Genomic DNA, 15,534 nt, shown 5'->3' with positions numbered 1-15,534 from the left:
TCCATCTCTCCCACAACGTTCCACGGCACTCTCCCTCCCCCCCAACACACGCTCCCCCCGCCGTCTCCCACACACGCTCCCCCTCCCTCTCCTACACACGCAACCCCTCCATGTCCCACACACGCTTCCCCGCCCTCTCCCCCCTCCACCGGCGCTCTCCCACACATGCTCGACAGCCCTCTCCCCCCTCCCTCTCCACACACGGTCCCCCGCCCTCTCCCCCTCCCTCTCCCACACGTGCTCCCCTGCCCCCTCCCCCCTCCATCTCCCCCTCCCACACACGCTCCCCTGCCCTCTCCCCCACTCCTTCACCCACACACGCTCCCCTGCCCTCTCCCCCACTCCTTCTCCCACACACGCTCCCTCGCATTCTCCCACCCTCCCTCTCCCACACACGCTCCCTCGCATTCTCCCACCAACCCTCTCCCACACACGCTCCCCCCTCCCTCTCCCACACACGCTCCCCCCTCCCTCTCCACACACGCTCCCCCTCCCTCTCCCACACACCCTCCCCCCTCCCTCTCCCCACACACCCTCCCCCCTCCCCTCTCCCCACACACCCTCCCCCCTCCCTCTCCCACACACCCTCCCCCTCCCTCTCCCACACACCCTCCCCCCTCCCTCTCCCACACACCCTCCCCCTCCCTCTCCCACACCACCCTCCCCCCTCCTCTCCCACACACCTTCCCCCCCTCCCTCTCCCACACACCCTCCCCACTCCCTCTCCCACACACCCTCCCCTCTCCCTCTCCCACACACCCTCCCCCCTCCCTCTCCCACACACCCTCCCCCCTCCCTCTCCCACACACCCTCCCCCCTCCCTCTCCCACACACCCCTCCCCCCTCCCTCTCCCACACACCCTCCCCCCTCCCTCTCCCACCACACCCTCCCCCCTCCCTCTCCCACACACCCTCCCCCCTCCCTCTCCCACACACCCTCCCCCCTCCTCTCCCACACACCCTCCCCCCCTCCCTCTCCCACACACCCTCCCCCCTCCCTCTCCCACACACCCTCCCCCTCCCTCTCCCACACACGCTCCCCCCCTCCCTCTCCCACACACGCTCCCCCCTCCCTCTCCCACACACGTTCCCCCCTCCCCCTCCCACACACGCTCCCCCCCTCCCTCTCCCCCACACGCTCCCCCCCTCTCCCACACACGCCCCCCCGCCGTCTCGCCCTCTCCCACACACGCTCCCCCCCCTCCCTCTCCCACACACGCTCCCCCTCCCTCTCCCACACACGACCCCCGGTCCTCTCTCCCCTCCATCTCCAACACACGCTCCCCCCTCCCTCTCCCACACACGCTTCCCCCTCCCTCTCCCACACACGCTCCCCCCCCTCCCTCTCCCACACACGCTCCCCCCTCCCTCTCCCACACACGCTCCCCCCTCCCTCTCCCACACACGCTCCCCCCTCCCTCTCCCACACACGCTCCCCCCTCCCTCTCCCACACACGCTCCCCCCTCCCTCTCCCACACACGCTCCCCCCTCCCTCTCCCACACACGCTCCCCCCCTCCCTCTCCCACACACGCTCCCCCTTCCCTCTCCCACACACGCTTCCCCCTCCCTCTCCCACATACGCTCCCCCTCCCTCTCCCACACACGCACCCCGGCCCTCTCCCCCTTCCCTCTCCCACACACGCTCCCCCCTCCCTCTCCCACACACGCTCCCCCCTCCCTCTCCCCCACACGCTCCCCCCCTCCCTCTCCCACACACCCTCACCGCTCCCTCTCCCACACACCCTCCCCCCTCTCTCTCCCACACACCCTCCCCCCTCCCTCTCCCACACACCCTCCCCCCTCCCTCTCCCACACACCCTCCCCCCTCCCTCTCCACACACCCCTCCCCCCTCCCTCTCCCACACACCCTCCCCCCTCCCTCTCCCACACACGCTCCCCCCCTCCCTCTCCCACACACGCTCCCCCCTCCCTCTCCACACACGCCCCCCCCGCCCCCTCGCCCCTCTCCCCACACCACGCTCCGCCCTCCCTCTCCCACACACGCTCCGCCCTCCCTCTCCCACACACGCTCCGCCTCCCTCTCCCACACACGCTTCCCCCTCCCTCTCCCACACACGCTCCCCCCCTCCCTCTCCCACACACGCTCCCCCCCTCCCTCTCCCACACACGCTCCCCCCCTCCCTCTCCCACACACGCTCCCCCCTCCCTCTCCCACACACGCTCCCCCCTCCCTCTCCCACACACGCTCCCCCCTCCCTCTCCCACACACGCTCCCCCCCTCCCTCTCCCACACACGCTCCCCTCCCTCTCCCACACACGCTCCCCCCTCCCTCTCCCACACACGCTCCCCCCCCCTCTCCCACACACGCTCCCCCTCCCTCTCCCACACACGCTCCCCCCTCCCTCTCCCACACACGCTCCCCCCTCCCTCTCCCACACACGCTCCCCTGCCCACTCCCCCCTCCCTCTCCCACACACGCTCCCCCGCCCTTTCCCACACACGCTCCCCCGCCCGCTCCCACACACACGCTCCCCCTGCCCTCTCCCCCCTCCCTCTCCCACACACGCTCCCCCGCCCTCTCCCACACACGCTCCCCCCTCCCTCTCCCACACACGCTCCCCCCTCCCTCTCCCACACACGCTCCCCCCTCCCTCTCCCACACACGCTCCCCCCTCCCTCTCCCACACACGCTCCCCCCTCCCTCTCCCACACACGCTCCCCCGCCCTCTCCCACACACGCTCCCCCGCCCTCTCCCACACACGCTCCCCCCGCCCTCTCCCACACACGCTCCCCCGCCCGCTCCCACACACGCTCCCCCCGCCCGCTCCCACACACACGCTCCCCCTGCCCTCTCCCCCCTCCCTCTCCCACACACGCTCCCCCCGCCCTCTCCCACACACCGCTCCCCTGCCCACTCCCCCCTCCCTCTCCCACACACGCTCCCCCGCCCTTTCCCACACACGCTCCCCCGCCCGCTCCCACACACACGCTCCCCCTGCCCTCTCCCCCCTCCCTCTCCCACACACGCTCCCCCGCCCTCTCCCACACACGCTCCCCCCTCCCTCTCCCACACACGCTCCCCCCTCCCTCTCCCACACACGCTCCCCCCTCCCTCTCCCACACACGCTCCCCCCTCCCTCTCCCACACACGCTCCCCCCTCCCTCTCCCACACACGCTCCCCCGCCCTCTCCCACACACGCTCCCCCGCCCTCTCCCACACACGCTCCCCCGCCCTCTCCCACACACGCTCTCCCGCCCGCTCCCACACACACGCTCCCCCTGCCCTCTCCCCCCTCCCTCTCCCACACACGCTCCCCCCCGCCCTCTCCCACACACGCTCCCCCCTCCCTCTCCCACACACGCTCCCCCCTCCCTCTCCCACACACACGCTCCCCCCTCCCTCTCCCACACACACGCTCCCCCTGCCCTCTCCCCCCTCCCTCTCCCACACACGCTCCCCCGCCCTCTCCCACACACGCTCCCCCCTCCCTCTCCCACACACGCTCCCCCCCTCCCTCTCCCACACACGCTCCCCCCCTCCCTCTCCCACACACGCTCCCCCCCTCCCTCTCCCACACACGCTCCCCCCTCCCTCTCCCACACACGCTCCCCCCTCCCTCTCCCACACACGCTCCCCCCTCCCTCTCCCACACACGCTCCCCCCTCCCTCTCCCACACACGCTCCCCCCTCCCTCTCCCACACACACGCTCCCCCTGCCCTCTCCCCCCGCCCTCTCCCACACACGCTCCCCCCTCCCTCTCCCACACACGCTCCCCCCTCCCTCTCCCACACACGCTCCCCCCTCCCTCTCCCACACACGCTCCCCCCTCCCTCTCCCACACACGCTCCCCCCTCCCTCTCCCACACACACGCTCCCCCTGCCCTCTCCCCCCTCCCTCTCCCACACACGCTCCCCCCTCCCTCTCCCACACACGCTCCCCCCTCCCTCTCCCACACACGCTCCCCCCTCCCACTCCCACACACGCTCCCCCCTCCCACTCCCACACACGCTCCCCCCTCCCTCTCCCACACACGCACCCCGGCCCTCTCCCCCTTCCCTCTCCCACACACGCTTCCCCCTCCCTCTCCCACACACACCCCACTCTCCCTCACACACACACCCCACTCTCCCTCACACACACACACACACACCCCACTCTCCCTCACACACACACAGCCCACTCTCCCTCACACACACACCCCACTCTCCCTCACACACACACACACCCCACTCTCCCTCACACACACACACACACACAGCCCACTCTCCCTCACACACACACCCCACTCTCCCTCACACACACACACACCCCACTCTCCCTCACACACACACACACACACACCCCACTCTCCCTCACACACACACACACCCCACTCTCCCTCACACACACACACACCCCACTCTCCCTCACACACACACACACCCCACTCTCCCTCACACACACACGCACCCCACTCTCCCTCACACACACACACACCCCACTCTCCCTCACACACACACACACCCCACTCTCCCTCACACACACACACACCCCACTCTCCCTCAGACACACACACACCCCACTCTCCCTCACACACACACACACAGCCCACTCTCCCTCACACACACACCCCACTCTCCCTCACACACACACACACCCCACTCTCCCTCACACACACACACACACACCCCACTCTCCCTCACACACACACACACCCCACTCTCCCTCACACACACACACACCCCACTCTCCCTCACACACACACACACCCCACTCTCCCTCACACACACTCACACCCCACTCTCCCTCACACACACACACACCCCACTCTCCCTCAGACACATACACACACCCCACTCTCCCTCAGACACACACACACCCCACTCTCCCTCACACACACACCCCACTCTCCCTCACACACACACACACCCCACTCTCCCTCACACACACACCCCACTCTCCCTCACACACACACCCCACTCTCCCTCACACACACACCCCACTCTCCCTCACACACACACCCCACTCTCCCTCACACACACACCCCACTCTCCCTCACACACACACCCCACTCTCCCTCACACACACACACACCCCACTCTCCCTCACACACACACACACACCCCACTCTCCCTCACAAACACACCCCACTCTCCCTCCCACACACACCCCCACTCTCCCTCCCACACACACCCCCACTCTCCCTCCCACACATACCCCCACTCTCCCTCACACACACACCCCACTCTCCCTCACACACACACCCCACTCTCCCTCACACACACACCCCAATCTCCCTCACACACACACCCCACTCTCCCTCACACACACACACCCCACTCTCCCTCACACACACACACCCCACTCTCCCACACACAGACACCCCACTCTCCCTCACACACACACCCCACTCTCCCTCACACACACACTCCACTCTCCCTCACACACACTCCACTCTCCCTCACACACACACTCCACTCTCCCTCACACACACACTCCACTCTCCCTCACACACACATGCACACCCCCCCCACTCTCGCACACACGCACACACCCCCCACTCTCGCTCCCACGCACACACCCCCCACTCTCGCTCCCACGCACACACCCCCCACTCTCGCTCCCACGCACACACCCCCCACTCTCGCTCCCACGCACACACCCCCCACTCTCGCTCCCACGCACACACCCCCCACTCTCGCTCCCACGCACACACCCCCCACTCTCGCTCCCACGCACACACCCCCCACTCTCGCTCCCACGCACACACCCCCCACTCTCGCTCCCACGCACACACCCCCCACTCTCGCTCCCACACACACACCCCACTCTCGCTCCCACACACACACCCCACTCTCCCTCCCACACACACCCCACTCTCCCTCCCACACACACACCCCACTCACCCTCACACACACCCCACTCACCCTCACACACACCCCACTCACCCTCACACACACCCCACTCACCCTCACACACACACCCCACTCACCCTCACACACACACCCCACTCACCCTCACACACACATCCCCACTCTCCCTCCACACACACCCCCACTCTCCCTCCCACACACACCCCCACTCTCCCTCCCACACACACCCCCCACTCTCCCTCCCTCACACACACGCCCCACTCTCCCTCCCTCACACACACGCCCCACTCTCCCTCCCTCACACACACAACACCCACTCTCCCTCCCTCACACACACGCCCCACTCTCCCTCCCTCACACACACCCCCCACTCTCCCTCCCTCACACACACCCCCCACTCTCCCTCCCTCACACACACCCCCCACTCTCCCTCCCTCACACACACCCCCCACTCTCCCTCCCTCACACACACCCCCCACTCTCCCTCCCTCACACACCACCCACTCTCCCTCCCTCACACACACGCCCCACTCTCCCTCCCTCACACACACAACACCCACTCTCCCTCCCTCACACACAACACCCACTCTCCCTCCCTCACACACACCCACTCACTCTCCCTCCCTCACACACACCCCCCACTCTCCCTCCCTCACACATACCCCCCACTCTCCCTCCCTCACACACCACCCACTCTCCCTCCCTCACACACACGCCCCACTCTCCCTCCCTCACACACACAACACCCACTCTCCCTCCCTCACACACAACACCCACTCTCCCTCCCTCACACACACCCACTCACTCTCCCTCCCTCACACACACCCCCCACTCTCCCTCCCTCACACATACCCCCCACTCTCCCTCCCTCACACACACACCACCCACTCTCCCTCCCTCACACACACTACCCACTCTCCCTCCCTCACACACACACACCACCCACTCTTCCTCCCTCACACACACCACCCACTCTTCCTCCCTCACACACACACCACCCACTCTTCCTCCCTCACACACACACCACCCACTCTTCCTCCCTCACACACACACCACCCACTCTTCCTCCCTCACACACACACCACCCACTCTCCCACCCTCACACACACACCACCCACTCTCCCACCCTCTCACCCACTCTCCCACCCTCTCACACCCCATTCTCCCTCCCTCCCCCTCACACACACCCGACTCTGCTTCCCTCAAACACACACACGTTCCCCCGCACTCTCTCCTTCCATCTCTCCCACACGTTCCACGGCACTCTCCCTCCCCCCCAACACACGCTCCCCCGCCGTCTCCCACACACGCTCCCCCTCCCTCTCCTACACACGCAACCCCTCCATGTCCCACACACGCTTCCCCGCCCTCTCCCCCCTCCACCGGCGCTCTCCCACACATGCTCGACAGCCCTCTCCCCCCTCCCTCTCCCACACACGGTCCCCCGCCCTCTCCCCCTCCCTCTCCCACACGTGCTCCCCTGCCCCCTCCCCCCTCCATCTCCCCCTCCCACACACGCTCCCCTGCCCTCTCCCCCACTCCTTCACCCACACACGCTCCCCTGCCCTCTCCCCCACTCCTTCTCCCACACACGCTCCCTCGCATTCTCCCACCCTCCCTCTCCCACACACGCTCCCTCGCATTCTCCCACCAACCCTCTCCCACACACGCTCCCCCCTCCCTCTCCCACACACGCTCCCCCCTCCCTCTCCCACACACGCTCCCCCCTCCCTCTCCCACACACCCTCCCCCCTCCCTCTCCCACACACCCTCCCCCCTCCCTCTCCCACACACCCTCCCCCCTCCCTCTCCCACACACCCTCCCCCCTCCCTCTCCCACACACCCTCCCCCCTCCCTCTCCCACACACCCTCCCCCCTCCCTCTCCCACACACCTTCCCCCCTCCCTCTCCCACACACCCTCCCCACTCCCTCTCCCACACACCCTCCCCTCTCCCTCTCCCACACACCCTCCCCCCTCCCTCTCCCACACACCCTCCCCCCTCCCTCTCCCACACACCCTCCCCCCTCCCTCTCCCACACACCCTCCCCCCTCCCTCTCCCACACACCCTCCCCCCTCCCTCTCCCACACACCCTCCCCCCTCCCTCTCCCACACACCCTCCCCCCTCCCTCTCCCACACACCCTCCCCCCTCCCTCTCCCACACACCCTCCCCCCTCCCTCTCCCACACACCCTCCCCCCTCCCTCTCCCACACACCCTCCCCCCTCCCTCTCCCACACACGCTCCCCCCTCCCTCTCCCACACACGCTCCCCCCTCCCTCTCCCACACACGTTCCCCCCTCCCCCTCCCACACACGCTCCCCCCTCCCTCTCCCCCACACGCTCCCCCCTCTCCCACACACGCCCCCCCGCCGTCTCGCCCTCTCCCACACACGCTCCCCCCTCCCTCTCCCACACACGCTCCCCCTCCCTCTCCCACACACGACCCCCGGTCCTCTCTCCCCTCCATCTCCAACACACGCTCCCCCCTCCCTCTCCCACACACGCTTCCCCCTCCCTCTCCCACACACGCTCCCCCCTCCCTCTCCCACACACGCTCCCCCCTCCCTCTCCCACACACGCTCCCCCCTCCCTCTCCCACACACGCTCCCCCCTCCCTCTCCCACACACGCTCCCCCCTCCCTCTCCCACACACGCTCCCCCCTCCCTCTCCCACACACGCTCCCCCCTCCCTCTCCCACACACGCTCCCCCCTCCCTCTCCCACACACGCTCCCCCTTCCCTCTCCCACACACGCTTCCCCCTCCCTCTCCCACATACGCTCCCCCTCCCTCTCCCACACACGCACCCCGGCCCTCTCCCCCTTCCCTCTCCCACACACGCTCCCCCCTCCCTCTCCCACACACGCTCCCCCCTCCCTCTCCCCCACACGCTCCCCCCTCCCTCTCCCACACACCCTCACCGCTCCCTCTCCCACACACCCTCCCCCCTCTCTCTCCCACACACCCTCCCCCCTCCCTCTCCCACACACCCTCCCCCCTCCCTCTCCCACACACCCTCCCCCCTCCCTCTCCCACACACCCTCCCCCCTCCCTCTCCCACACACCCTCCCCCCTCCCTCTCCCACACACGCTCCCCCCTCCCTCTCCCACACACGCTCCCCCCTCCCTCTCCCACACACGCCCCCCCGCCCCCTCGCCCTCTCCCACACACGCTCCGCCCTCCCTCTCCCACACACGCTCCGCCCTCCCTCTCCCACACACGCTCCGCCCTCCCTCTCCCACACACGCTCCGCCCTCCCTCTCCCACACACGCTTCCCCCTCCCTCTCCCACACACGCTCCCCCCTCCCTCTCCCACACACGCTACCCCCTCCCTCTCCCACACACGCTCCCCCCTCCCTCTCCCACACACGCTCCCCCCTCCCTCTCCCACACACGCTCCCCCCTCCCTCTCCCACACACGCTCCCCCCTCCCTCTCCCACACACGCTCCCCCCTCCCTCTCCCACACACGCTCCCCCCTCCCTCTCCCACACACGCTCCCCCTCCCTCTCCCACACACGCTCCCCCCTCCCTCTCCCACACACGCTCCCCCCTCCCTCTCCCACACACGCTCCCCCCTCCCTCTCCCACACACGCTCCCCCCTCCCTCTCCCACACACGCTCCCCCCTCCCTCTCCCACACACGCTCCCCCCTCCCTCTCCCACACACGCTCCCCCCTCCCTCTCCCACACACGCTCCCCCCTCCCTCTCCCACACACGCTCCCCCCTCCCTCTCCCACACACGCTCCCCCCTCCCTCTCCCACACACGCTCCCCCCTCCCTCTCCCACACACGCTCCCCCCTCCCTCTCCCACACACGCTCCCCCCTCTCTCTCCCACACACGCTCCCACCTCCCTCTCCCCCACACGCTCCCCCCTCCCTCTCCCACACACGCTCCCCCCTCCCTCTCCCACACACGCTCCCCCCTCCCTCTCCCACACACGCTCCCCCCTCTCTCTCCCACACACGCTCCCACCTCCCTCTCCCACACACGCTCCCCCCTCCCTCTCCCACACACGCTCCCCCCTCCCTCTCCCACACACGCTCCCCCCTCTCCCACACACGCCCCCCCGCCCTCTCCCACACACGCTCCGCCCTCCCTCTCCCACACACGCTCCCCCCTCCCTCTCCCACACACGCTCCCCCCTCCCTCTCCCACACACGCTCCCCCCTCCCTCTCCCACACACGCTTCCCCCTCCCTCTCCCACACACGCTCCCCCCTCCCTCTCCCCCACACGCTCCCCCCTCCCTCTCCCCCACACGCTCCCCCCTCCCTCTCCCCCACACGCTCCCCCCTCCCTCTCCCACACACGCTCCCCCCTCCCTCTCCCACACACGCTCCCCCCTCCCTCTCCCACACACGCTCCCCCCTCCCTCTCCCACACACGCTCCCCCCTCCCTCTCCCACACACGCTCCCCCCTCCCTCTCCCACACACGCTCCCCCCTCCCTCTCCCACACACGCTCCCCCTCCCTCTCCCACACGCTCCCCCGCCCTCTCCCCCTTCCACTACCCTCTCCCCCCTCGCTCTCCCACACACGCTCCACCGCCCTCTCCCCCCTCCCTCTCCCACACACGCTTCCCCCTCCCTCTCCCACACACGCACCCCGGCCCTCTCCCCCTTCCCTCTCCCACACACGCTTCCCCCTCCCTCTCCCACACACGCCCCCCGGTCCTCTCTCCCCTCCATCTCCAACACACGCTCCCCCCTCCCTCTCCCACACACGCTCCCCCCTCCCTCTCCCACACACGCTCCCCCCTCCCTCTCCCACACACGCTCCCCCCTCCCTCTCCCACACACGCTCCCCCCTCCCTCTCCCACACACGCTCCCCCCTCCCTCTCCCACACACGCTCCCCCCTCCCTCTCCCACACACGCTCCCCCCTCCCTCTCCCACACACGCTCCCCCCTCCCTCTCCCACACACGCTCCCCCCTCCCTCTCCCACACACGCTCCCCCCTCCCTCTCCCACACACGCTCCCCCCTCCCTCTCCCACACACGCTCCCCCCTCCCTCTCCCACACACGCTCCCCCCTCCCTCTCCCCCCTCCCTCTCCCCCCTCCCTCTCCCACACACGCTCCCCCCTCCCTCTCCCACACACGCTCCCCCCTCCCTCTCCCCCCCCCCCCCCACACACGGTCCCCCTCCCTCTCCCACACGCGCTTCCCGGCACTCTCCCCCCTCCCTCTCCCACACACGCTCCCCCCTCCCTCTCCCCCTTCCCTCTCCCACACACGCTTCCCCCTCCCTCTCCCACACACGCACCCCGGCCCTCTCCCCCTTCCCTCTCCCACACACGGTCCCCCTCCCTCTCCCACACGCGCTTCCCGGCACTCTCCCCCCTCCCTCTCCCACACACGCTCCCCCGCCCTCTCCCCCTTCCCTCTCCCACACACGCTTCCCCCTCCCTCTCCCACACACGCCCCCCGGCCCTCTCTCCCCTCCCTCTCCAACACACGCTCCCCCCTCCCTCTCCCACACACCCTCTCCCGCCCTCTCCCCCCTCCCTCTCCCACACACGCTCCCCCGCCCTCTCCCCCCTCCACCGCCCTCTCCCCCCTCGCTCTCCCACACACACTCCACTGCCTTCTCTCCCCTCCCTCTCCCACACACGGTCCCCCGCCCTCTCCCCCTCCCTCTCCCACACACGCTCCCCCCTCCCTCTCCCACACGTGCTCCCATGCCCCCTCCCCCTTCCATCTGCCCCTCCCACACACGCTCCCCTGCCCTCTCCCCCCTCCCTCTCTCCCACACGCTCCCCCGCCCTCTCCCACACACGCTCCCCCGCCCGCTCGCCCACCCTCTCCCCCTCCCTCTCCCACACACGCTCCCCCCTCCCTCTCCCACACACGCTCCCCCCTCCCTCTCCCACACACGCTCCCCCCTCCTCTCCCACACACGCTTCCCCCCCCCTCGCTCTCCCAAACACACTCAACCGCCCTCTCCCCCCTCCCTCTCCCACACACGGTCCCCCCTCCCTCTCCCACACACGGTCCCCCCTCCCTCTCCCACACACGGTCCCCCGCCCTCTCCCACACACACTCCCCCTCCCTCTCCCACACACGCTTCCCGGCACTCTCCTCCCTCCTTCTCGCACATGCTCCCCCCTCCCTCTCCCACACACACTCCACCGCACTCACCGCCCTCCCTCTCCCACACACGCTCCCCCTCCCTCTCCCACATACGCTCCCCCGCCCTCTCCCCCCTCCCTCTCCCACACATGCTTCCCCCTCCCTCTCCCACATACGCTCTCCCCCTCCCTCTCCCACACACGCTCCCCCACCCTCTCCCACACACGCTCCCCCACCCTCGCCCCCCTCCCTCACCCACACACGCTCCCCTGCCCTCTCACCCCTCGCTCTCCCACACACGCTCTCCCGCCCTCTCCCCCCTCGCTCTCCCACACACGCTCTCCCGCCCTCTCCCCCCTCGCTCTCCCACACACACTCCACTGCCTTCTCCCCCCTCCCTCTCCCACACACGGTCCCCCGCCCTCTCCCCCTCCCACACACGCTCCCCCCTCCCTCTCCCACACGTGCTCCCATGCCCCCTCCCCCTTCCATCTCCCTCTCCCACACACGCTCCCCCGCCCGCTCCCACACACGCTCCCCCGCCCGCTCCGCCGCCCTCTCCCACACACACGCTCCCCCCTCCCTCTCCCACACACACGCTCCCCCCTCCCTCTCCCACACACACGCTCCCCCCTCCCTCTCCCACACACACGCTCCCCCCTCCCTCTCCCACACACACGCTCCCCCCTCCCTCTCCCACACACACGCTCCCCCCTCCCTCTCCCACACACACGCTCCCCCCTCCCTCTCCCACACACACGCTCCCCCCTCCCTCTCCCACACACACGCTCCCCCCTCCCTCTCCCACACACACGCTCCCCCCTCCCTCTCCCACACACACGCTCCCCCCTCCCTCTCCCACACACACGCTCCCCCCTCCCTCTCCCACACACACGCTCCCCCCTCCCTCTCCCACACACACGCTCCCCCCTCCCTCTCCCACACACACGCTCCCCCCTCCCTCTCCCACACACACGCTCCCCCCTCCCTCTCCCACACACACGCTCCCCCCTCCCTCTCCCACACACACGCTCCCCCCTCCCTCTCCCACACACACGCTCCCCCCTCCCTCTCCCACACACACGCTCCCCCCTCCCTCTCCCACACACACGCTCCCCCCTCCCTCTCCCACACACACGCTCCCCCCTCCCTCTCCCACACACACGCTCCCCCCTCCCTCTCCCACACACGCTCCCCCCTCCCTCTCCCACACACGCTCCCCCCTCCCTCTCCCACACACGCTCCCCCTCCCTCTCCCACACACGCTCCCCCCTCCCTCTCCCACACACGCTCCCCCCTCCCTCTCCCACACACGCTCCCCCCTCCCTCCCCCCCCACACACGGTCCCCCTCCCTCTCCCACACACGCTCCCCCGCATTCTCCCACCCTCCCTCTCCCAAACACGCTCCCCCGCCCTCTCCCACCCTCCCTCTCCCACACACGCTCCCCGCATTCTCCCACCCTCCCTCTCCCGCATTCTCCCACCCTCCCTCTCCCACACACGCTCCCCCGCATTCTCCCACCCTCCCTCTCCCACACACGCTCCCTCGCATTCTTCCACCCTCCCTCTCCCACACATGCTCCCTCGCATTCTCCCACCCTCCCTCTCCCACACACGCTCCCTCGCATTCTCCCACCCTCCCTCTCCCACACACGCTCCCCCGCATTCTCCCACCCTCCCTCTCCCGCATTCTCCCACCCTCCCTCTCCCACACACGCTCCCCCGCATTCTCCCACCCTCCCTCTCCCACACACGCTCCCCCGCATTCTCCCACCCTCCCTCTCCCGCACGTTCCCCTGCATTCTCCCACCCTCCCTCTCCCACACTCGCTCCCCCGCATTCTCCCACCCTCCCTCTCCCACACACGCTCCCCCGCATTCTCCCACCCTCCCTCTCCCACACTCGCTCCCCCGCATTCTCCCACCCTCCCTCTCCCACACACGCTCCCCCGCATTCTCCCACCCTCCCTCTCCCACACACGCTCCCCCGCATTCTCCCACCCTCTCTCTCTCCCACACACGCTCCCCCACATTCTCCCACTCTCCCTCTACCACATTCTCCCACCCTCCCACACATGCTCCCCCGCATTCTCCCACCTTCCCTCTCCCACACATGCTCCCCCACACTCTCCCCCTCCCTCCCTCCTCCACACATGCACACCCACACACACTCCCTCCCGCTCCCCCACATACACAACCACACCCCTACACTCTCCCCTCATTTTACACACACACAACCAGCTATTTCGAATGCGGGGGAGTGTGTGTGGGAGAGGGAGGGTGGGAGAATGCGGGGGAGCGTGTGTGGGAGAGGGAGGGTGGGAGCTTTCTAGTATGGAAATTGGAGTTGTCAAAAGGTAATTAAGTAATGGTCGAAAGGGGCAGCACGGTGGCTCAGTGGTTAGCATTGCTGCCTCAAAGCACCAGGGTCCCGGGTTCGATTCCAGCCTCAGACTGTCTGTGTGGAGTTTGCACATTCTCCCCGTGTCTGTGTGGGTTTCCTCTGGGTACTCCGGTTTCCTCCCGTGGGCGGCACGGTGGCACAGTGGTTAGCACTGCTGCCTCACAGCGCCAGAGACCCGGGTTCAACTCCCGCCTCAGGCGACTCTCTGTGTGGAGTTTGCACATTCTCCCCGTGTCTGCGTGGGTTTCCTCTGGGTGCTCCAGTTTCCTCCCACAATCCAAAAATTTGCAGGTTAGGTGAATTAGCCATGCTAAATTGCCCGTAGTGTTAGGTGAAGGGGTAAATGTAGGAGTATGGGTCTGGGTGGTATATGCTTCGGCGGGTCGGTGTGGACTTGTTGGGCCGAAGGGCCTGTTTCCACACTGTAAGTCATCTAATCTAATCTAATCTAATCTAAAAGCACACTGAAATGGTCCAAATTTAATGCAAAAAGGTTCAATTTCACACTATGGCTGTTTCTAGATATGACAAAGATTCTTTTCTTTTTACTGCTCAAACAAGATGAATACACTGCGAAATGTCAAGGCTTTTCAAGTTAATAATTACCAATACATGATAACATTGCAAGGAATTTTCAGTTGAATTATTTACTCAGGAAGCATTCTACATTAATTAGGTTTTCAAATAAATTGGAGGAACAGTTCAGAAACATTTTAAGAATAGGCAGCCAGTTTCCTTTCATACTTCAATTTCCTTTTGTACTTGCCATTTCTACAAATAATTATTGATGTAGAATGGATTATTTACAACTGTATTTTTTCTTTAATGCAAATTGCTGAATAAACAAATCATATTATAATTTTTGATTTAATAACACTAAAAGCAATTTTGTCACAGATACATGCAAACTGGCACCTTTTTCAGTCAAGGAACTTGTCAATTGCGCAAACGTTTGCCACACTTAAAACAAATTAATTGGTACATGACGTTATGAGTCCAAATATATATCGATCACATCATTAATTGTCCCTGGATAGCCCTTCAGCTGGAGCTGTCAACTGCAATGTGAAATTTCCCTTATCCAATTCCATATTAAACTTTATTAGTCTCTCCCTCGATCCTGACTTGTGATAAAACTTCACATATTGTCACAAGCTTGTATAACAATTCTATTCTGACCTTGTGGTGATAATACAACTGCCATTTCCACTTAAGCATCAATGAATGGA

General features: G+C 66.8%; 1 protein-coding gene across 1 annotated transcript in view; it reads right to left on the bottom strand.

The window, feature by feature from the left end:
- Nucleotides 1–15,534, bottom strand: part of dus1l (dihydrouridine synthase 1-like (S. cerevisiae)) — a 110,089-nt gene that overhangs the window by 93,488 nt on the left and 1,067 nt on the right. The gene's annotated exons all lie outside the window — the stretch shown is intronic.

Source organism: Chiloscyllium plagiosum, unplaced genomic scaffold, assembly GCF_037043375.1.
Source record: "Chiloscyllium plagiosum isolate Xiang-an unplaced genomic scaffold, Cpla_swu_hap1 HiC_scaffold_25, whole genome shotgun sequence".
Lineage (NCBI taxonomy): Eukaryota > Metazoa > Chordata > Chondrichthyes > Orectolobiformes > Hemiscylliidae > Chiloscyllium > Chiloscyllium plagiosum.
This window is presented reverse-complemented; position numbering and strand designations above follow the sequence as displayed.